General features: G+C 44.4%; 1 long non-coding RNA gene across 1 annotated transcript; it reads left to right on the top strand.

The window, feature by feature from the left end:
- The first annotated feature begins 5,652 nt into the window (after window positions 1-5,652).
- Window positions 5,653-15,205, top strand: LOC139048346 (uncharacterized). The gene is made up of 3 exons (XR_011507626.1): window positions 5,653-5,778; window positions 10,217-10,350; window positions 15,113-15,205. It is a non-coding gene; the product is annotated as an uncharacterized lncRNA (long non-coding RNA).
- Window positions 15,206-24,390: the final 9,185 nt, after the last annotated feature.

The following is a 24,390-nucleotide window of genomic DNA, read 5'->3' as shown; positions in this document are numbered from 1 at the left end:
TGTGGTTCAAGGAGGCAACGTCGCCGCACAGGCAGCAGCGTGGATCAATGACACCAGGGTGGATGTGCGAATACACTAGGGGGCACGGAAAGGTGCGGGTCTGGAGGCGACGCCAGGCGATCTCGGACCGCTTGGGAAGACTGTCATGTGGGGGTGGGTAGGCGTACCGTTCGAGGCGATAGTGCTGGGCAATGTCGTGGTAGGTGACCAGGGGCTCCGGCACCGGGGCGTCCGACGCGGAGGGGCCCACCGCTCGGTCGACGAATCCTCGAGCGTGTTGGTGAGCCGACTCGTTGCTGGGGCGCGTATTTTCATCCACTAGCATCTACAACGGGGCGTGGCACTATAGGCCAAAGTAGGTCACGTGACTTCCGCTGCTTTGGAAAAAGTCAGCTAAAAGCTAAGTGTACTGTGGCGTATGTATTGTTAAACAAGATTTCGTAAATCACAAAAATACTGTACGCCACGCCCATAGTTGAAATTAACGCCCGTTGGAAGCTACGACACTTACGGCACCGCAACCTCGCTCTGGCAAATGACGACGCCCTAGCGGCCCTAGGATGAGCACTGCTGATCGAGCTACCGAGCGTCGGTGGAACGCCCCAGCCTGCAGAAAGCGAAATGTGAGTAAACTTTTACATCATTAGCTGTGCTGTCTCAATCGGTGCGCTTGACTGTGCTACTAGAAAGCGTGATGAGTGGGCTTGTTAATATGTTATGAAGCGGTATGAGCCTTCGAATAGAAGATGAAGAAGCGCGAGAACCGGGAAACAGGAGAAGAGAAGAAGGAAGTGAAAAATAAAAATGTAGACAAGATGGACGCCAGTTCCACAGCAATGCTTTACGTCTACTGTGTCCTTTAAATAGGAACGCTACATTATTTTGGCGCAGCCGACAGCGAACTCCAACATGTGGGTGAGATTTTTCCTTGAGGAGACCTCCGCGGACAAGATCATCTTTTCGAGATACCAAGCTGAAGATGAACCAGCGGTGGAACTACCTCGCGAACTCAACTCGGCAGAACTCATGAACCTGGTTTTAGAGAAGGCTTCCATGGACCCTGATGAACTACGTCGGAAGGGTGCTGTGAACGTGAACTTGCCTCTGGTGATCTTCGACGAATTAGTTCTTCAACCGATGCGTCGACAGGACTCTGGATCACAGTCGTCGACGGAAGAGGTGAGCCTCGTTTTGAAAGCACTTCGGCTACAACAAGAACAGATTTCGCAACAAAACCAGCTGGTGACATCGCTTATAAGCTCTTTAAACGCTGAGAAGCCAGTGACTAAATTTGTAGAACCCGATGCATTCGACGGGCTGGCAACTCTTGGAATCAGTGGAAAGAAAAATTCTTGACGACATTCCGAAGCAACCCAGTGCAAAGGTGGGACGCCGCGCTTAATTTCAAATTCAAGCAAGGCTCCCTCGTCGAGTATTTCTTTGACAAATGCCGCCTTTTAAAGCTGGCCGAGCCTCTGCTTCCTCCATCTGCCGTAGTAGCACTAATAATGCACGGACTGCACGCGCAAGTCCTGAAGCAAGTGCAAATACGGTCACCTAAAACTATGGACGGGCTCCTGGAGTGCCTTCACGACATATCATTTACTTCAGAAGAAAATATAAACGCTAGCTCAAGCGGTCGCTTCACACGGTCCGGCGCGGATTGGTCAAGCCGTAATCAGCGAGAACCGCGCCCAGTAGTGGTTATTACTTATGTCGCGTTCGTAGCATTTGCTGTGTTGACGCCAGGTACGCTTCAGCACGATTTGTAATTCTTGGTCGCTGACAGGGTCGTGGTCGCTGCGAGCGCGTGAGGTCCAGGAAATGAAGATGCAGTGTTTATAATAGCAATAATAACTAGAGAGAGTCAATGTATGCAGCTGCTTATTTAGATAGTCGCTCTCTCTTAACCGTGGAAAAGTGCAAGTAGAATGCTGGGCAAGTTTTGCACTTTTCTGTTCGCGCTTTTCGAGTGTGCAAAGAGGACAAAACGTGGATAATGGGACACATGCATGCAACATAACGAACTATTTGAATGAACCTTAAACAAAACTTTTATGGTGACGCTTTCTGTTACCTCCTTTCTGCGTTATCCGCATCATGCTTATTGCAGCTTCGGTGGATACTTCAAAAATAAAACGAGAAACCCTCGGTTGCAGAGGCAAGAATCTTTATTTGCTGCATAAAGATACTCTGAATTAACTTCGATCATGCCATTCACAATAACACTGACAACGGACAAAAATTGGAAGTATGTATGGGAATTGCAGGCCAAAATTCTAATGCGGAAAACCGAGAATTCTCGTGTATTGCACATCATTTCTGAAGACGACCTGAAAAAGGTAGTTTAGAGCCTCTAGAGCTAAGTCTTGTTTGCCACACCAATCACGGCATTCTCTATCCGTGATGTTGAACGGGAATTCCACAAAACCCAGGGTATATCGATACTTCACTGTAACATTCGAAGTTTTCGAAGAAACAAAGATACATTGTGTTCCTTTTTGGCACAGCATAATTTTACCTTTGATGTAATTGGCTTAACGGAAACTTGGTTAAAAGAAGGTGAGCACATCTCCATTCCGGGATACAGTCTTGTAAGCAATCCCAGGAATGCTGTATCGTGCGGTGGTGGAGTGGCTCTACTAATCAAGCAGACGGTACCCTTTAGGATAATCACCGATACTGTGATTAGTAACAGTACGGTTGAATCTCTCTTTTTGTTCTTTTAGATTCACGTTCAGTTGTTGGTGCAATATACCGGCCACCAAACTCTAGTCTGCCCGTTTTTTATCAATCGTTGGAATCTATCCATTCCACCCTAAGCAGTAAGAGCTATGGTACCATCACTATTGTTGGCGACTTTAACATTGATATCAGCAAAGACACGAATTGTGAATACATGCACCTACTGGAGTCATACAACTTTAAGAATACAATCTAAGAACCTACTAGATTGTCACCAAGTGCATCTACAACTATAGACCATGTATTGTGTAACAGTGATAACATACATTCTGGCGTATACGATTCGAGTCTCACTGACCACTGCCCTATTTTGTGTTATTACACAGCGCAAATAATACCATTGCAAAAAACACCATCTAGGCAAATCGCAGGATAAATCACAAAATACTGCGGCAAAAAATTAAGGAAAAGGAATTTCAAGATGAATTTAGCAGTGACGCTCATATCGAATGCGCAAACTTTACAAATGCATTAGCCTACATGATATCTCAGTGTACCACATATAAACAAAACAAGTACGAGGAACCTTTGTGCCCGTGGATGAATAACACCATACTTACAGCAATATAAGAAAAGGACTGGTGGTACCAAAAATGGAAAAAACATAGAGATAACACCTATTATTTGCAATACTATCGAATATCTCGTAACCACGTAGTAGCTGTTATCCGAAGGCGGTAAAAAAATACAATGCATTCTTAATAAAACAAGCACAAGGCAATACCAAAAAAATGTGGGAAATTATAAAAGCAGTAATTGATAAACCAAATAAAAAACCGATCACTCTTGAACATCTTGATGACAAGTGCACCGACACATTTAATGCGTATTTTACTAGCATTGGCCCAAAGCTAGCGGAGCGTATTCCAGTTACTGAAAGCAATGTCGATTGCCCCATCATCCATGCATGTTTTTTCCTTGGATCAAGTGGACGAACATGCAATTAACCTCAATAATATCAGGCATGCCTTGCTACAAAGCTACTGGTCACGATGGCATTATCGTAAAAGCATTTAAAGACAATATGGATAATCTTGTGGGAGTACTCACTAAAATAATTAATAACTGTATAAGCCGAGGCACATACCCTGACATATTAAAGATAGCAAGAGTTCCTCCTAACCAGTTTTAGTGGCTCTTAGCTGCCGGCACATTCGCTTGAACTGAGTCACTTAGTTTGTGCCCGCGTTTTGGTTTCCTTGTATTGCCAGCTTTGGCTGGCCGACCAGAAGGAATTCGGCCGGACTTTCTGGTGACTCCGCTTCGGCGCCTTGCCGAAGCTGTTGGCTGGACCCGGATATTTTACCATGGTGTCTATGCGCTCGAGCAGCAGCATTTAGCCTCAGGAGCATGCTGTATGCTCCACTGCTGCTGGAAACTTTTCCTATTGCAGCAGTAAAGCTCCTCAGCAACACTCAATAGCCGGGGTTCCCTTCTGCAAGCTTGTGCATTCTCCAGAGTGCCCTTTCCAATGCAGTGTAGGTTTCTTCAGTGTCCTGCAAAATTATTTTACATCATATTGCACCATTCTGTTCACACAGGGAAACAGCACAAAAGCTCAAACATCAAGCAGAGTCAGACATGCAGCTTCCCATAATGTTAACTATTGTAAGCAGTTCCATCGTGAAGTCTGTAATCTTTAGTTACATCACATGCCTATAGGTTATTTGCATTATGGGCAAACTTTGTTCTGTCTTTGCGCAGACGAACCTGTATTCTTATTGATTTGGCGTTGTCACATTATGCAATGTTCTTGCACATGCTTTGGTTGTCTGTTTAAGTTGTGTGCTTTTAATACTGAACATTACTGCCAGCCATATGCTGTCTGCATATGGCTGGCAAGGTTGGCAAGTAGCAAAGGTTGTGAGACATAGTCACCCTCAAATAAGCTTGGATGACATAAACACATTTTGTGCCCTTGAAGTACCCATGCGGTTTCAAATATGTGTGGAGCAACATGTAAAGAAGACTTTTGTGTTCGCAGCTGCCATTGTACACAATCAGCCACAATTATGTCAGCTGCAGTTGTACATTTTCGACTACTATTATTACTCTTCTAAGCATGGGGCACAACTCAATCTTGGATATAAAGCACTGCACACTGTCGTTCACACCTCGAAATGACTTCATATGGAAAGTCAGAATACCTCTGGTTGTGCACAGAAGTCAGGAGCAGTGCTTGGCCCTGGCTGAGGACAGAAGTCAGGAGCAGTGCTTGGTCCTGGCTGAGGACAGAAGTCGGGAGTGGTGCTTGGTCCTGGCTGTGGACAGGAGTTGGGAGCAATTCTTTGCCATGGCTGTTGTTGCGATGGCGCGCCTGAGGCACTTTCCGCCATGTTGAGGGCTTCATCTTCTATTGGCTCACTGGGGGCATTGTCTTGTTGTGCTGGCCTCATCGGTAAAAAGAAATCCAGCGGCGGGCATCGCTCACCTAATGCAAGCTGCCCAAGCTGCTTACAGTCTGCTGGTGTGAGCTTAGGGCTATTAGGGAAGCACCCTCCGAAGGCCCTCTGCACTGCAGCCTGGTGCTTACAGAACCTTGGCTGCCTACCCAACAGGTGCAAATGCCCACATCAGCTTGTACCTGATATGTTGCGTTGCTGAAGGAACTGGGCACATAGTAGGTTTCGCCAGATTTGGTAACACTCCCTGCGGGCAGCTCTGGAAGATCTTGCAGCAGGTGTTCAAACGTGAGGCGATGTGATGCCTCTCGGTGGTGCGCATGCCGCAGAAGCCTTGTCTCGAAATACTTCTCCCAAGTCGAGACTATTATCTCGACCAAGGCAACTGCATTGTATGCCTTTGTGCGGCAAAGGACATCTTTGAGAATTCTTATTGAGGCTTCTGAATAGTTGTTTGTGTTGTGCCCCCTTGTTGCAAGATTTGTTCGGTACATCCTTACCCATTCTTTTTCACAGCAAAGAAATGCCTCGACTCTGTGGACATAACCTTCATGGCCAACAGTGCGGAGGTGCTCTTTTGCTGCTTCCAGCTGGCTCTTGTCCTTTGCATACAGTATCTGCAAATTACAAGGCAAGTAGGATCTCGCTCAGGACATTCACGGTTATACCCCACCCTGAGTGGGGATGACGAAGAGAATAAGAAGGTGCACCTAGCAAGTGGAAGTTATTGCTTAAAAAAAGGGTGAGGGAGGATAAACTGAAAAGAGGATGGTATTTAGCTGATATAGAAAAACGACAGGTATGGGTCCTGCTGTTATTTGCAAGCAGGGCTGAAGAAAACAAAAACAGATTCAAACATGCTAGCAGGGGCTGATCATACAGTGGGCTTACCTTCCTGCAAAATATGAAATAAAGGGAATTAAGATTAAAATAAAAATGGTAGACGAAACCAAGTTTCCCAAAGGCTTGTACAGTTGGGAGTAGAAGTACTAATACAAATCTTTTTCAGTAGTGAGGGAGAGAGAAATATGATTGACCAAATATTAAATAAAACAATCACTTTATGCTTGGTAAGATAGCATTTTAGTAAAACATGCCTTGTGAGGTAAGAAAGTCAAGAAATCTAACAACTTAGTAAATTAGAAAAGAAGATATGATCAGCTGTGGTCTAACAAGCTGTGAGACCTAATGGCATAAATGTTTCAAAGGTAGCCAATGAGTTCATTTGTTACACTAATGGACAAATATAACCAGCAGCCCTTCATTTTTTGCAGTCTGCAGATGGGCTTAGAAGCATTGAATCATTGAAAACAAGAAAAAAGCTGATTTTATAGAAATATATAAGCGACTTTAGTTTTGCTTCTAGAAACACGCAATACTGCTCACAAATAGTAGGTCCCCTTTTCCTTCTTGTATTTGATTTCTTACTCTCCCATTAGAGCTGGGATATTTGCAATGGCACTGCTGATTATAGTCATTAGTATGAGCAGATGGACATGTTCTACCAAGTTTCCATGGTGAGTGCTGTTGATGCAGGCTTATTTTAGTTTATTTTTCCCTCCTTTTAGGCTCGGCAATAATAGTTGCATTATGCACTTTTTCATGTTCAACATACAATCAAGCTTACTGAAATGCAAGAAAGCCTGTGGCAGCTACCATTGCAAATATACGCATGCCCCAAAGATGTAAGGTTTTTTTTTTCTAAAGAAAACACATGCAGTCTCACTGTCAACACAGGATAGCTTTTAAGTCTTGAGGCCTGTATGCCTGAATACCTCAAGGGCAGCCACTGCTTTATTTTTATTGGTAGTGGACTGTATGTCACAAGTAGAAGTAATTTCTGCTGCCTTGATGAGTGTCATGATGTATGCGACATAAATTTTTTTTACTAGGATGTCACAAAAAATGTTCATTTCCATTGCACTTTACCTCATTTCAACACCTCTTGGTATGTACGACAGTCACTTCATCATGCAATTTTTAAGTGTTCATTTCTGTACCTTTTGGAAAGCAGCCATCAGTTGACGTCGGTCTTCCTTGGGGACTTTGTTACCCGCTGCAGTCAGCCAGCGCCATTCTGCTTGCAGCACATGAAACTGGCATAGGAGCTGTTCTGTTGGGGGCCATGCCTTTTTCAAGGCATCCTTTTCGGGACGGGAATTGTCCGACATCAGTACTAAGGGAGCCTGCAATAAGGATTGCATAGATTGCAAATATATTCTAACATCTCGATGTAGATATATAAGTAGGCTTTTTGCTGCCTATTCATTGCTAATTTTCCTCCATAACTCTATTTCATTAAAATAAAATACTGAATGAATGGTGTAAGAATGATGTCGAATCTATGTGTTGCGCCTGTGCTTTTACAGAATTTATAACATTTTGAAAATGTGCTTTTTCAATGGATTTAAAACACCTGAAGTTTGCTGTCTGGGCTCTAATGTTTGATAAATACAACACCATTACAAGAACACTCACTGCCATACATTGAATGAATTAGCCACCCAATCGACAATAACCAATTGCAGTTAGAGTAGCAACAAGCTTGAGCTCCACCTGCTAGGCTATTATCTTCACTGCTATGAATCCATTTGTTCATACCAAATGCTATAATGCAGCTGGCACCGAACTTAGTGGACATGTGTCAGTAAAACTATGGTCGAAACATTATTGTAGTGGCTATTTCTGATGCTAACTGCCGATTCAAATTGTGAATAAATCAAATTATTGGAAAAGAAACTTCACCAATATTTTTAAACTGTATGTGCAGTAGCAACTGCTGACAACGCTAAGGTGAAAGCTGGAACAATGTTGTTAACACTTGCTTCATGCCTTGCCCATCGTTTTTTATGCCACACAATTGAAACCTAAAACCAAAAAGCTTGCTTTAATTCCCAGACAGTTTTATTTTTCCTATCATTAATAGAACTTGACGAATTTAAACCATTATAAAAATGAAGAATGCAAAATGAAAAGTGGGGGACACCATAATTTTGTAACCAGGTGCCCTCGGAATCTAGTTTGATACGATGGAGTGGAGATGCTTTTCTCAAGCAACTTCCAGTTGCAGTAATCACTGAAGAGCTTTATTGGACGGCAGTGCATTGTTTGCTTTATGGAAAGCGCCGCGCTCCACTTTGAATCGAGGGGCAGCTTCAATGTCCTCATTTTTTCCACTGTCAGCATTTCATTTGTTCTTTACCTGCCTTAACATGTCACCGTACTAACCAGCTCACATGAAGAACCTAGTTCAGTGGGGCAGCTTCAAGTCAAGGCTCGTTAGAGAATGTGGCAGTTAGTGTGCACTTTCATGCATGCACTTATCCTCATTTACTTAAATCGCACCACCACAAGTCACTCGTTCACAGTGCCGTTGGTGCTTGTGCGACATCAGATTTAGGTGCCTGAACATAATACTACACAACAGTAATGCATGCAATGGTGATCCTAACCAGTATGATTTTTAGGAAAGTAGCTCCTCTATGAGGCTTAAGCAGAACCGAAAATTCGGCTATCACAACATCGCTTTCTTGTAGAGTCCGGCCAAGGTAACTATGCTCATTTGCAGTTTATTTGTTAGATTGTCTGGCAGTCCCTGAAGTTCTCAACTCTGCGGCAGCACCAGAGCTAAAAAAAAGTTTATTTCAAAATTCTGCAAGGTCCATGACTTGGCCACACATCGCCACAGTGAATACTTGAGCATTAACAACTGTATTTTCGTTATTGAACTAACATTTGTATCTGTCGTAATTATTCAAAGTCAACCCATTGTTTTCTTCAGTGAAATAAATTCTGGTGGTATGCGTGGCAAAACCACTAACTTATTATGAGACCCTTCGCAGGGGACGCTGGAAAAATTTTGACCATGTGGGATTCTTTAACGCGCGCCTAAATCTAAGTATATGGGCTTGTTTGTGGCTGCCATGGTAGGGATCGAACTCGCAGTCTTGCATTCAGCAGCGCAATGCCATAGCCACTAAGCTACCTATTCAGCCTTGCTTCTTTCCTGGTATAGTGTTATTCTTTGTATTCTTTTACTAGAGCTGCCATATTTATATATTATGGATACTAGGAACACAGTGTTCTACAGAGCCTATTATTTTCTGTCCAAGTGTGCAAAACACGTTTGGAATAAGCGTTATGAACGAAAAGAAAAATATTTCACAGAAGCCTTTTCAGAAACAGGGGAGGAACACGAGGCAGAAAACTGGAAGTGGGTTTCATCCCAAGGCACTTATATGCACAGACAGCGCTTGTGATATGTGAACCATGGGTGAACCATTTGCTTTACGCCACGTGCGTGACAACACTGCAGCCGGAGATCTTGTGTCAGTCTGTCTCCTCTTTCAAAAGACAGCGAGTCGCTTGCCAAAATTCCTCCTTGTCCAGTGGTCCAGCTCTAAACGAACAAACGACGATTGGTGCCTGTCATTTAGTGTTGATGAAATACATTTAGCCAGAAGCTTTCTGCATAATACCGAAACTCAGCAAGAAATTTTTTTCCGAATATTTCGCCTGTAGACAACACTTGTCCATAGTTTTAATCTATGCAGCGAAAACGGGCATGTATGAGCCTACCTTCTAATTGTCTCTAGTGGTTGCCCTGCTAGCCTAAAACACTACTTGCCCACTGAATAGTCCTTTTACAATGCAAGAAACAGTCTTCTGTTTGAAACACCACTGTTGCTCAGAAGGAGCACTGAGATCATGATTTTTGCCATGGCCAACACTAACCTATAACAGATCTTATTCAGAATGCCTCAATAAATTATATGTATAGCTACTGTTAATTAAGAAGCCAACCAGCACTGACACCAAGGATGACATAGGGGAAATTAGTTGTGCTTAATAAATGAAATAAAGAAGCGATAAATTAACGTAAATGAAAGTGGATGAAAAAACAACTTGCCTTAGGTGGGGAACGATCCCCCACGCATTTCACGTGTGATGCTCTGCCAATTAAGCTACAGCGGCACTGTTTCCCCATCCACTTTCTTGGGTATTTATGTTTCCTAGTAGCTAGTGTAACTTAATGTGGATAGCTACAAGATTGAATTTTTCATTAACAGGAACCTGTACCTGTCTGTTGCCGAAGCATGATGGGCAGCTATCCTTGAGCAGTTGGAAGGCAAGGTTGTAGCCCTCCGTGGTTTGAGAGTTGTGCAGCAACACAGCAATAGGCACGGCACCTGCTTTTGTGGCGGTAAGCATGATTGTCGCTGTGCTTCTTGTCACATCACACGAGGAGGTTGAATCAACAAATATTATCTCCTGAGCGGCATCCAGAGACTGAGCTCGCTGCATGATAGGAGTGACCACAAGCACCACCCAGCAGTCTGGTGTGCCAGCTGTGTAGATGCACGTCCCTGCATAATGCGAGCTTACGGTCATCAAGTGAATTTCACAATGTCAAGCAAGAGTATCAGTGAATTGAAAAGCTTCTATGAGATGTTATATAAATTTAATACATTGTTACGTGAAGAGCTTTTCAATTGCTATTATTGCACTGTTTACTCAAATTTCTTTAACAGCTAATATTGTTACTGTACATTATTCAGAGCAGCTTCTACGTCATATTGGGAAACTTGACTAAATGCACAAGTGAATACATAAGAAATTCAACTGCTTCCAACAGGTATACATAAATGTAAAAAGAGGATAAAAGTAATTTCATTCATTCTTTACACTTTGCAGCAACAAAATGTAGGCAGTGGTGAAGTGGTGCATAAGGTGCTAAAATCGCGTAATACCAATGCATATTGAATGGCTGAATACTAGTGCTAATCTCAATTTTTATGAAGTGTTGCCTTGTGCTCTGGATGGACTAATTTTGTGATAGGAACGTGCCCTTTAGTGTTTTCATCGAGTGTCTTAATAGTGGGATTTAAATTGGTAATTACTGGCCTCCAACAGATCCTAATGTTCACCACTGCAAATCATAGGTTCATAATTGGGGACCCAAATGCTTTTGGCGCGCAAGAAAATAGTGGCCCCACAACTGTGCACTTGGAGATCCAAGGGCAGCTTTCTAGATTTTTTAACTCCAAGAAAGAAAAAATACAGGCATGGCTGTTTGTATTGTTCTCAAGAGGAATGCAAAATTGGATGAAATCCAACATAGACAAAATGAGCCAATATTACGCCGTTTTTTTGTTTTCTCCATGGTACATTCTCGGTGCACCATGAACTTTATGCACTGAGGTCACATATCTCGCTACACAGTAGTTGGTCACTAATGTAAAATCATTGTGTTGGGCCTAATTAAATGATAAAGTAAACATAAAGGTAGCACCACCCATTTTAGTGCTGAGCGAGACATGCTTCACTTCTTATGCATCTCAATGTTTATAATGAAATAAGAAAGCATACAGCACAATTACACAGGTAAAGCCTAAGGCACTCACTAAGAAATTCACACACACCCACATACACGCACAATAAATTGTCGTCTTATGTCTCACATACTCAGAAAAGTATGCATTGTTTGCTGACATCGTGCGAGTGCACTCATGTACCACTTTGTAAACAGACGCAATGCTGCTTCAATTCTACTTGCCAAGTGATGCAATCTTACTTCCCAGCTACGACTAAGCAAGCCTGGCTTTGAGGAAGAACATTCATTTGTGTCAATGCTTTGTCCGCATCACTGTGGCTTTAAGAGGGGATCACCGAGTAAACCGCCAAGAAGCTTTTTAGGTGTTAGCAGCAAGAAAATTAAAAGAAGCCTGAGAAACAAGACAGCACAAAGCCAAGTGCTGACGACCACTGTAAACAATTTAAGAAACAGTACACTGATATTTAGAAAGACAGTTTGAACTTGCATGTCATAACAGTTGTGTTGGTTGATGCATTTTTTGTATAGAACAATGCCACTTTTTATGTGAAACGTATTTAGTTCGACACATTTGTTACATCTTGCACCAAATTTTTATAGTGTGCCGGCTGTTGTAGTATATTGCTAGCACATGACTTTTTTAAAATTGAACTTGCCCTCCCTGAACAGTGAAGTCATTGTCACTTTGTTAATCTTTGCCTGTTTTCTACATATACCAGTCAATTTAAATAGTCATCTTTTTTATGCTTCATGAGAAAAGTACACTGAAATGCAAATACTCTGAAATCTGATACAAAATTGCAGAATCTCTTAGAGATACCGCAACAAAAAAGTTATTAAAAGTTAAAGTAAAGGGCATATACATTCAGCACACAAAATCACGGACTAGGGCATGATCAGGAAAGGACTTGGGGGGGTCCCAACTATTATTTTTTTCATTGAAAATTTTGTATGAGGTGGGGGGCAAATATCTCTCTAGAAAAGACTCAACCTTTGTTTTGCTAAACATAGCATAAATTTCCTTGAAAAACATTCTGATTCACTAAAGGTGGAAAAGCGCATTTATTCAATACACATAATACAAGTTTAAAGACTTCTCACTCCAAAACTAAAACATTGTACACCACCAAACATTTTTTGGTAATCTTATGATGTTAGAACTACTGGCCCAAGAAAACTTTGATCTATATCGCCTAGAGCATTTTTTTTAATTGCCAAACTCTGCTTTTTGAGCAAGCGCATCAGTGACTCCAAGATAGGTGGCTTTTTAAGACCATTGTAGCTAACGTGATGAAGCAGAAAGATTTTAGGACAAATCTTCAAATAGTTTCTTTCAAATTAATGCAAGAAATGTGCAACTGCATTATGTATTTATTTCGTGATAAAATTTTAAAAAATGCTGAAATTTCATAAGCAGTGAAAATTGGCCAATTTTAAAGGCACTAAAGAAATTGCCGATATTGTGTGGTTTGCATGGATTGTGCAAGGAAAGCTGTTTTGTTTTGCATAATGCGTTTCTTTACCCATGTTACTGAAAATGCTTCATCCATTTAGTTCCAAACCAGTAGCCGTTACTTTTTTTGCTCAGGTTTTGTTAGGTTTTATTCTTGATTTAGATGCTCTTCAAAATCATTGGTTTGGTACTATTCTCAATTCATGTTCAGTTCGACAGCTGGTATGACATCTTACCTTGTGCTGCATATTCTGCCAACTTTTCTTGGAGTTTTGAAAGAGGATTTCCTATGGAACCATACTTTGCTTGCCTCCATTGTTGGTGCCAGTGATAAACACTCCTTTGTTGTGGGTTCACCATACCGTTGGCTAGCAGAATGTGGCTGTTGTCTTGCATTGCCAGTGCCTCCTCGTGGTGCCGAATGGCAGCTGCAGGCGTGAAACCAGCCTCGAAATATGCATCGAATGCGGTCCTTGTTTCTGGGCTGGCACGCAGTAACTTCAGTGAGTCAGCACATTCTGTGCTGTAATTATGTGTTGCGGCCAATTTGATCACAGCTGGGAGGGGAGTGCTTCTGCACAAATACTTATCATTTCTCTGGGTGTCAGGGTTCACTTTCTTAATTTTTATATCGAGTTTTGCTGGGCAGTCAGTGTTGCGCCGTGCAGTAATTTTGTTTCGTTTGTGGTGTTGACACCGCCACACCTTGCGGAAGACCATTCTGTAACAAAGTAATGTGAATACAGATAAAAAATTTGTTTCACTTTTGTAAATCATATTCGAATGGCTTCTATACATAAAAGCTCTGCCACACATCAAAAGCGTGGTAGCCATAGAAAAGTGGTAATGGTCGCATTTGGTACGCTCAGAAAAGTCCATCAAAACAAGAAAAAAACCGCCCTTCCCGCTCTTCCATTCGAGAAAAAAATGGAAGGGCGGGTAAGATGGAGTTGCACATCGCCCTACACATTTTCCCAGAAGTTTATCAACGGTATAGAGAAGGCCCGCACGTATTGTCCTCAAGCTTCACTACGCAGCGCGCTGTGTAATCGCACATGCGTTAAACATTTAGTTACTGTGCGTTTCTTTAGTTTTCGGCTCTGGCAGCGTGATGCCGCGCTATTAATGCGCCCAACCGCGCATTTGCCGGGCTGCTTAATTTATCGCTTGCTCGTGACGTGCTTGAAACCGGAGTGCCTGTAAATAGCTAAGTCCACAATATTTTCGGACGCCTGCAGCACAAAGGTAATGCTGAACACGAGTCAGAGAAAACATGCACAGCGCCCTATCTTGCGAAAATCTGATACTTGCAGCGGAGAACGGCAGAAAACAGGCCACGGAACAAGTTAATTGTGACTGCCAACTCGCAGATCATGTTTGTCCTTCGTTTTCACGGGACTTGCATGTGCAATCTGACTCGCACAATTTCAGTTCCAACGCAAACGGAGCAATCACAGTTTATGAAGATTTATCCGCTCCGACGAACACTGTTACCGCGGAGCTTTGATTTGCAGTAAAGATTTTTTCACATGAGACGTCTTTTCCTGCGAACGCAACGAATCTGTAGGATTACAATGCAATGCAAGCTTGTTTTGGAGGCTTCGGTAGGAAATTCGAGAGGGTATAAGCAATTGTTTATGGACGTCAGACTCTGGAGTTTTGCAAGACGCGTAGCGCCACCTGCCGGTGCGAAGAGGCAGTAATTGAGTAGTGCGAAGCCTGACTCCCTTGCTAAGTTGCCTATGCAGCTAGCGACTGCGAAACAACGATTTCACTAGATTTTGGTCCATATTGCGAGTGTTTTGCGCATTTAACACCCAGACAGAGAGCTATGAATGTCTACGCTAGTCGGACGCGCTTTTGAACTTAAAGCGTTTCCTGGCTCACTCGTCAGACTGATGGTATAAAAGCGACGGTAACCGCGATAGCTCCGCGCGCTACGAAGAAACGCCGCAATCGACGCTACTGTTGTGTTGTAAATTGCCATGAACGTAAAGGACGGAATAACAACGTTCAGTTTTCCTGATTTCAATCGCGATCGTATGAAGGGCAAAGGCGAGAGCGCTGGATACGGGCCGTTCAACCTGTTGGGTAATGGGATTACTTGCATTCCCCACAACACTGCGGCTCGCATGAGAAAGTGCGACAATTTTGTTCTTCTGTAATTGTGTTCCATAGCCCTGACGGAGGACCGTGGTGACCAAGCGAAAACTCAAGAATCAAGAAAAAATGTTGCGAACCATCCTGTTTATGTGCTTGAACGAAAAAACCAGTCAAAAACACAAAGGACAAGAGGAGAGGTTCACACCACAACGACTGGACTATCAACTGAGGTTTATTAGAATCGGTGTAGTCCCAGCAAGGCCAACAGAGCATGCGCAACTATGTATTATGTACCAACTGGCCCAAATTTCAACCCTTCTGTTTATGTGCCATCGATATCTCCACTTTTTAACAGACGTGCGCCTCCACTTGACTCAACAAGTGGAACGGAGAGATTTGACATGTCAGCTTAACCAAACATTTTGGTTCGCTTATCAATTCAAAATCCTGTTCTAGAGCATCGTTGCATCGCGAGCTCATTTCTACTTTCGGCAGGCACGTACCCAAGGAGGGGCCTGGGCCCCCCCCCCCTCCCCAAATTAAGACGCATACCCCCCCCCCCCCCCTTCCCGCCCACGCCACCACTTCTCACACACATTCTATAGCGCCGTCAAATCAACGGTGAAACTTGACAGCTATTCCGCGGTCAACATTTTGTTGCCTTTTTCACACCTTTTGGATGGCGGTAGTTATCGGCATCTTTTGGGGTGTGAAGGCCAGTTTCGTCATCGATTCGGTGCCCACGTGATTAACTCGTGATGCATTCAGTTGTCACCATCTTTTTGACGGTCACGCGCTTCGCTGTTGCTTCTTTAGTGCAGCCTTCGTCGTTTAGACTGATCCAGGGACCAAGAAAGGCATTCGGTTCGTGGTCAGCTGGTCTGTATGCACGTGGAATGAGTTGCGGCCAGAGAAAACGCCAATTGCGTTTAATTTTTTTCTTTTGCTTCATTATTTCCTCGAGTAATGGCTTGCCGCGACGCTGACAGGTTCTCAGAACCATATAACCGCGATATGGGTTAGATAAGGTGAAAAATAAAATAATTCGAAACGGCGTTCATCATGAAACTCTGCAATAGCGAAAACAATGAGGTGTGCTACAGACATGGACAAAGTGTATGGAGTCTGAGCATTTCACTCTTCAAAAGCCTGCGGTGCCGTTCATTTCACTGCTGAAGCCGTTTTACTCATGAAACTTCACTGCCAACTAAAGCGAAACTTGACAATAAATAGTGGCAGCAAAGCAAGCATGTTATTTCAGTTCAATAAATAATTAGGGTTTGGCCATTCCACTGTAATACGCGAGGGAAAATGTATAAAATTACGCGCTGATAATATCATTTTTGTGGTTACCGCCTTATTTGGGTAACAGAAAAAGTTTGAAGTACGAATCATTTGCAGCCTCCCGGAGGAACAGTGGCTGGCGGTTATGAGGGCGTGGGCGCGGCTTCACTAGAGACTTAATTTGTATCCGACTATAGTAGCGTTTTTTTTTAAATAGCTCTGGAAGAACTATAGAGAAATATATATTTGAGGGACCGTCACAGTTCTTTTGGATCTCTCGCTTATGCTCTACGATGTGAAGTGCCGCAAATGACTTGTATTGTTATTTGGGAAGTTACGTAACGATGGGTGGCTGCCAGTCCAGTACAACCTCGTAGGTTGCAGGACGCTGCGAAACTAGACGTACTACCACCCACCCCCCCCTGCGGAAGCTTAGAAAGACACTTATATAAGCACAGCATAGAAGTGGCTACGTCAGGCGGTTCGACTGATAACTGTAAAAGTGTCATTCAAAGCACACGGAATTGTTCTCCACTTCCGGTGGCGTTTTTTCTACTTCATCTTTAAATAAAAAGATGTTGGTGTATAAATATTTTCATAAACAACGGTTAAATTTGTTAACTTTCGCTTTTTCTTCCTGTTTGGCTGTTGCGCTTCGGTTGCTGAAAATGGACTCCTTAGTAGATCGCTTAATTTCTCAACGCCTTGCGACTCTCGTTTACAGTTGGCAATCTTGCACGAAAAGTGTTCTGCAATTAGGCGAAAACCAGACGAGGTAACGGATGACATTCATGTTGCTTATAGATTTAACGGTTATTGCAGAGTTTCATGATGAACGCCATTTCGAATTATTTTATTTTTCACCTTATCCGGACAGGCCGCCATTGGAATATGAACCTGGCAACGTTTAACGCTAGAACGTTATCTAGTGAGGCGAGTCTAGCAGTGCTATTGGAGGAATTAGAGGGCAGTAAATGGGATATAATAGGGCTTAGTGAAGTTAGGAGGCCAAAAGAAGCATATACAGTGCTAAAAAGCGGGCACGTCCTGTGCTACCGGTGCTTAGCGGAAAGAAGAGAACTAGGAGTCCTGATTAATAGGAATATAGCTGGTAACATACAGGAATTCTATAGCATTAACGAGAGGGTGGCAGGTCTTGTTGTGAAACTTAATAAGAGGTACAAAATGAAGATTGTACAGGTCTACGCCCCTACATCCAGTCATGATGACCAGGAAGTCGAAAGCTTCTATGAAGACGTGGAATCGGTGATGGGTAGAGTGAAAACTAAATACACTATACTAATGGGCGACTTTAATGCCAAGGTAGGCAAGAAGCAGGCTGGAGACAAGGCAGTGGGGGAATATGGCATAGGCACTAGGAATAGCAGGGGCACTCAGTGTAGAGTTTGCGGAACAGAATAATATGAGGATAATGAATACCTTCTTCCGCAAGCAGGATAGCTGAAAGTGGACGTGGAGGAGCCCGAACGGCAAGACTAGAAATGAAATAGACTCCATACTCCGCGCTAACCCTGGCATCATACAAGATGTGGACGTGCTCGGCAAGGTGCGCTGCAGTGACCACAGGATGGTAAGAACTCGAATTACCCTAGACCTGAGGAGGGAACGGAAGAAACTGGTACATAAGAAGCCGAATAATAAGCTAGCGGTAAGAGGGAAAATAGAGGAATTCCAGATCAAGCTACAGAACAGGTATTCAGCTTTAACTCAGGAAGAGGACCTTAGTGTTGAAGCGATGAACGACGATCTTGTGGGAATCATTAAGGAGTGTGCAATGGAAGTCGGTGGTAACTCTGTTAGGCAGGATACCAGCAAACTATCGCAGGAGACGAAAGATCTGCTCAAGAAACGCCAATGTATGAAAGCCTCTAACCCTACAGCTAGAATAGAACTGGCAGAACTTTCGAAGTTAATCAACAAGCGTAAGACAGCTGACATAAGGAAGTATAATATGGACAGAATTGAACATGCTCTCAGCAACGGAGGAAGCCTAAAAACAGTGAAGAAGAAACTAGTAATTGGCAAGAATCGAATGTATGCATTAAGAGACAAAGCCGGCAATATCATTAATAATATGGATGAGATAGTTCAAGTGGCTGCGGAGTACTATATAGATTTATACGGTACCAGTGGCACCCACGACGATAATGGAAGAGAAAGTAGTCTAGAGGAATTCAAAATCCCAAAAGTAACGCCGGAAGAAGTAAAGAAAGCCTTGGAAGATGTGCAAAGGGGGAAGGCAGCTGGGGAGGATCAGGTAACAGCAGATTTGTTGAAGGATGGTGGACAGATTGTTCTAGAGAAACTGGCCACCCTGTATACGCAATGCCTCATGACCTCGAGCGTACCGGAATCTTGTAAGAACGCTATTATAATCCTAATCCATAAGAAAGGGGACGCCAAAGACTTGAAAAATTATAGACCGATCAGCTTACTGTCCGTTGCCTACAAACTATTCACTAAGGTAATCGCATATAGAATCAGGAACACCTTAGACTCCTGTCAAGCAAAGGACCAGGCAGGATTCCGTAAAGGCTACTCAACAATAGATCATATTCACACTATCAATCAGGTGATAGAGAAATGTGCGGAATATAACCGACCCTTATATATAGCTTTCATTGATTACGAGAAAGCGTTTGATTCTGTCAAAACCTCAGCAGTCATGGAGGCATTACGGAATCAGGGTGTAGATGAGCCATATGTAAAAATACTGGAATATATCTGTAGCGGCTACACAGCCACCGTAGTCCTCCATAAAGAGAGCAACAAAATCCCAATAAAGAAAGGCGTCAGGCAGGGAGATACGATCTCTCCAATGCTATTCACAGCGTGTTTACAGGATGTATTCAGAGACCTGGATTGGGAAGAATTGGGGATAAGAGTTAATGGAGAATACCTTAGTAACTTGCGATTCGCTGATGATATTGCCTTGCTTAGTAACTCAGGGGACCAAATGCAATGCATGCATGCTCACTGACCTGGAGAGGCAAAGCAAAAGAGTGGGTCTAAAAATTAATCTGCAGAAAACTAAAGTAATGTTTAACCGTCTCGGAAGAGAGCAGCAATTTACAATAGGCAGCGAGGCACTGGAAGCCGTAAGGGAATACATCTACTTAGGGCAGGTAGTGACGGCGGATCCGGATCATGAGACGGAAATAATCAGAAGAATAAGAATGGGCTGGGGTGCGTTTGGCAGGCATTCTCAGATCATGAACAGCAGGTTGCCATTATCCCTCAAGAGAAAAGTATATAATAGCTGTGTCTTACCAGTACTCACCTACGGGGCAGAAACCTGGCGGCTTACGAAAAGGGTTCTACTCAAATTGAGGACGACGCAATGAGCTATGGAAAGAAGAATGATAGGTGTAACGTGAGTTAATGACATCTTAGTTGAAATCAAGAAAAAGAAATGGGCATGGGCAGGACATGTAATGAGGAGGGAAGATAACCGATGGTCATTAAGGGTTACGGAGTGGATCCCAAGGGAAGGGAAGCGTAGCAGGGGGCGGCAGAAAGTTAGGTGGGCGGATGAGATTAAGAAGTTTGCAGGGGCGCCATGGTCACAATTAGTACGTGACCGGGGTTGTTGGAGAAGTATGCGAGAGGCCTTTGCCCTGCAGTGGGCGTAACCAGGCTGATGATGATGATGATGAACCCATATCGCGGTTATATGGTTCCGAGAACCTGTCAGCGTCGCGGCAAGCCGTTACTCGAAGAAATAATGAAGCAAAAGAAAAAAATTAAACGCAATTGGCGTTTTCTCTGGCCGCAACTCATTCCATGTGCATACAGACCAGCTGACCACGAACCGAATCCCTTTCTTGGTCCCTGGATCAGTCTAAACGATGAAGGCTGCACTAACGAAGCAACAGCGAAGCGCGTGACCGTCAAAAAGATGGTGACAACTGAATGCATTTCGAGTTAATCGCGTGGGCACCGAATCAATGACGAAACTGGCCTTCACACCCCAAAAGATGCCGATAACTAACGCCATCCAAAAGGAGTGAAAAAGGCAACAAAATGTTGACCGCGGAATAGCTGTCAAGTTTCAACATTGATTTCACGGCGCTATACACCAGAACACCGTGAATTCAAAGGGCGCCGCCATATTGATGAGCGCCGGTCACGCCATCTATCCCAAGCGCCGCGAAGTAGCAGGCCTGGGCTGCCACGCCGGGAGATGCGACCCGGCGCGAAAGCGAAACTTGGGCTTTTTAGCTGGGCGGAAGGAGTGTTTCGCGTTTTTTCTAACCTGTCATTTTCGCTGTCTGGATTCAATCAAACTTCAAGACCTCATGCAAATCCGCAATGGCTACACTGAGTGCTGTGCAAACTGCAGAAGCGAATACATCGGGTAGGTACGCTATTACGTTTGTACAAACCGCGCGATATATGCTAGAACACGTGTGAGCTTTTTGGCACGTAACCTGTGAAGGAATTTACAGCACTGTGTTGGTGCCATATATTATTAAAGCACGCAGAACGCTGTCATCTGCACTTTCAGTTTGGTCTTGTTTGTCATGGTCTCTACTGGGTTGGCCGCGTTTGGCAACCAACTGGCGAGGTCGTTTGACTGCCTGGTTAGCAGACGCCTGCCCTTCACCACCTGCACATTGAAAACAAAATAGATGTTATAGTAAGAAGGGCTGTAGTTCTTTCCCATGCCATCACTGTTGCGAAGATATAAAGTCCTCTCAAAATGAAATAGAAAATACACCAGGCTAATTGTATCGTGCAACCGCTTAAGAGTACAACATTCAGAACAAAAGCCTACAGCACTCGAACAAGCAGCATATGGAGCTAAACCTGCACTCATTGGAAAATTAGGTACTACAGTAGTTATAATGTTCAAGTACATGTGCAGTCAAAGCGCGTATAACAGGGCGAGCATGACAGATGCAGGTGTTGTACAGTTGCACAAACCATGACAGGGCACGTAAAATTACCATCCCTACTTAAAACTGCATTATCAGGACCCCTTTGGTACAAGACAACAACCGCACCTGCATTCCAAGAAATTAGCCCCACCAACTGCAGCTACCTGGTACCAGACCTGTTTCGATTGTGCGAGGCCATCGGATTGTTGGCGCTCCCTTAGAAAAAAAAACAGTAAAAAAAAACTAGTGAGAACGATCAAAATGTTGTCACAAAATACAAGAATAATTAAGCACCTTATTTTCCTCGCCATATGAACGGAAATATTTTGCGCTTTGCCCCGCATAACAGCCCGCACGCAGTTTAGAGCTCAGGAGGCTCAAATGAATTCGTTACGAATGACACCTGCAACACCAGCTCGTAAAGGTAGGTGCGCTGCAAGAACACCTTCGGCGACGAGTAGTCGTCGTTTACGTTTTTGTGGACGCATGCTACGTGACGAGCAGACTTCGTTTTACTTTCATGAGCAATAACGCTCACCAGCAAGGCCTACAACTTATCGTTCACGCTTAATGCTCATTCCGTGCACCAGCTGCAAGTATCGCTAACCGCAAACTCAACTGTTCCGTTTACCGTCAGGAGCTCTGCCTGAATGAAAACACGAAAAGGCTTGCCTTTTTGTTATAGCCAAGGCGAAGCACCGGCACGGGATTCTGCTCTGTAGGCTTGTTGCCCAGAAAGTGCTCGGAGCAAACCTGCGTGTTACACATATTACGTTTGTAGGGCGCAAAGTTGAACGTGGCACCAAAATATACACAGATCGAATACTCACTCGTGCATTTTCACTGGGTTGGTAGTTCTTCCTATTCACTGCAGCTATCCACCGGTGGCGCAGCTTGACATTCTTTGTTGCGGATGGCAATCGGTGCAGGCTGAAAACACCGCACCGGCACGATTCCCTACGTGTGTTGTGCTCTTCGCAAACAACGCTAAGCAACCTGCTCCTTTTCCGCTGGTTGTTTTGGCATCCAAACACGACGCAATGATGCCCAGATGACTTCTTGTACTTTGGATCCGTGTGAATGGGCACATTTCCGCACTTTGGAGCCCTAGAGCTGGCGCTTGCCATGTCTACTGGTCGCCGGCGAACACACTTTGGCAGCCCTGTACAAAATGGCGCCGGTCGACCGGGCAACCCGGGTGCGAGAGTATGCGTTCGGTTAGCCTGGGTGTGAGACTAGCGTGTTCTGGTCTATAGAATGTGTGTGAGAAGTGGTGGCGTGGGCGGGAAGGGGGGGTTGTATGCGTCTTAACTTCGGCCCCCCCCCCTTGGGTACGCGCCTGCCCCAGAGAAGATGGCGGACGCGGCCATTGTTGCACTATGCATTTTGAATATCCACTATTTTGACAAAAATAGCTTACCTTGTGCATTTTGTGGCAACAAAGTCCACATTCCACGATGTGTTGGTTTCGGCGCTGTAGTTGCGCATCCACTGTTCTGCTTCTGCTGCATTATTCAAGTTGCAGCGGAGCACCTTCGTTTCCAGCGTGGACAATTCGGTGTCTTCAACACACTCAGGAACGTCGGCGTCGCACATTTTTGCGGTGGCAAGAAACTTTGGTGTTATCAGCTGTAACAGCACCGTGTTCGCATCAATCGCGGCTCATTGGTGTCGTCTACTATAATGAAAAGCAAAACGTGTGGAGTGGGTAGCGAGCGCAGGTTGCAAAGGTACGGCTGATGGGACTCCTGCTTTACCCAGGGAGCGCTGCGAAAACGGTTTTTATAAAGTCCCTTGACAATTTGAAAGTAACGGCACTCTTTGAAATCTGCCGCCGCCGCGCGACCTCCTCGCCTCCTCCTCGCCCCTTGCGTGTTCCCCCCGCGGTCACCAGCTTTGCCCCCGTTTTTCTGCACGACGATTGGCCCCCCTGCCGTTGCCCTTGGAGACGCGCGGATCTTGAGTTTTGCTTGTGTTTTTCTTTTTCGTTCGCGCCATTTTCCTCCTGAGCACGGCTGGGTCGGGCTTCAGCTCGGTGTAGCGAACGTTGTACGCCGTGTTTCCTGCTTCATGTGCTAGCGTTATGCCGGGCTGTTGCATATAACTGCAGCAAGAAGCCTGAACATCGTTATGCCGTTTTTATGATACCACAAGGAAAGCGTGACGGCTTGCGCAGGAAGCAGTGGCTGCATGACATTGGCCGGAAGAACCGCGTTCCGACAAAGAACAGCGTTGTTTGCGAGCTGAGGCGTCTTTCTTATAGCTCGTAGCAAAGCATCCCGTAATGCTGCATTGTTTATGCGAAGCATATTAACGTAGGTTTCGGGCCTTCGCGCGACGCCCGGCGGTGGCCACCATTGACCCTGAAGTGGGGTCACGTGACATGACGTCACGTGATGACGTCACACAGGCTGGAGATGGGGCCTCATATCGCGCCGTCGCGCGCGACGCGGCGGCGGCGCCACCATCGCTGCCTCACGTGATATGTGACGTCACGCCAGGGTTAAGCGGCGCGCGCCCGCCGTCGCGTCAGTCTCTGTGCCCGCAACCGCACCAGCGTCTTTGCGCCGGGCGTGTATGCGGTCAAGATGCCTCCAAACGCTAAGCATACGCTAAGGTTAAGCCCAGTGGATGCTTCGCATCCACTGTGCTTAACCTTGATAAGCCTCCAATTTTTTTTCATTCTTCCGGCCTGCTCACCAGCGCTTTTGCGGTTGTCCTCAGCATGCTTAATATTCCCCTCGCACGTCGCTAACTGTTGTTATTCAGTCGGAAGTGCAGCATTATAGATTCTGCTTTGCGCCTTGAAAATATTTGTGGCAAGTATACTCGTGGTATTGCAGGTGACGAGCGTTAGCTAGTCAACATTGAGTTTGTTTTTAAGTTTTAAGCCGAAAGCCTTTAGATCTGTTTCAAGGTCGTGTTGTAATCTGGAAGTATCACGTAACCAAGCAAGGCCAGAGGTGACCCAAATCATGTCCACCCCTGTATAAGGAAATGATTACCCAAGTTAATCAATGAATCATTAGTGATTGACATAAGGTGGATTAGGGAGGATTAATGTTGATTAAAGTGTATTAAAGAACATTAAGGTGGATTAGAGTGCCTTAAGCAGGATTAAGATCTATGAATAAAGATTAAGGTGGGTGGAGGAGGATTAAAGTGAAG

The sequence above is a fragment of the Dermacentor albipictus genome, chromosome 8 (genome assembly GCF_038994185.2).
Source record: "Dermacentor albipictus isolate Rhodes 1998 colony chromosome 8, USDA_Dalb.pri_finalv2, whole genome shotgun sequence".
NCBI classification, from domain to species: domain Eukaryota; kingdom Metazoa; phylum Arthropoda; class Arachnida; order Ixodida; family Ixodidae; genus Dermacentor; species Dermacentor albipictus.
The sequence above is the reverse complement of the archived record's forward strand: the minus strand, read 5'-3'. Positions and strand labels throughout refer to the sequence as shown.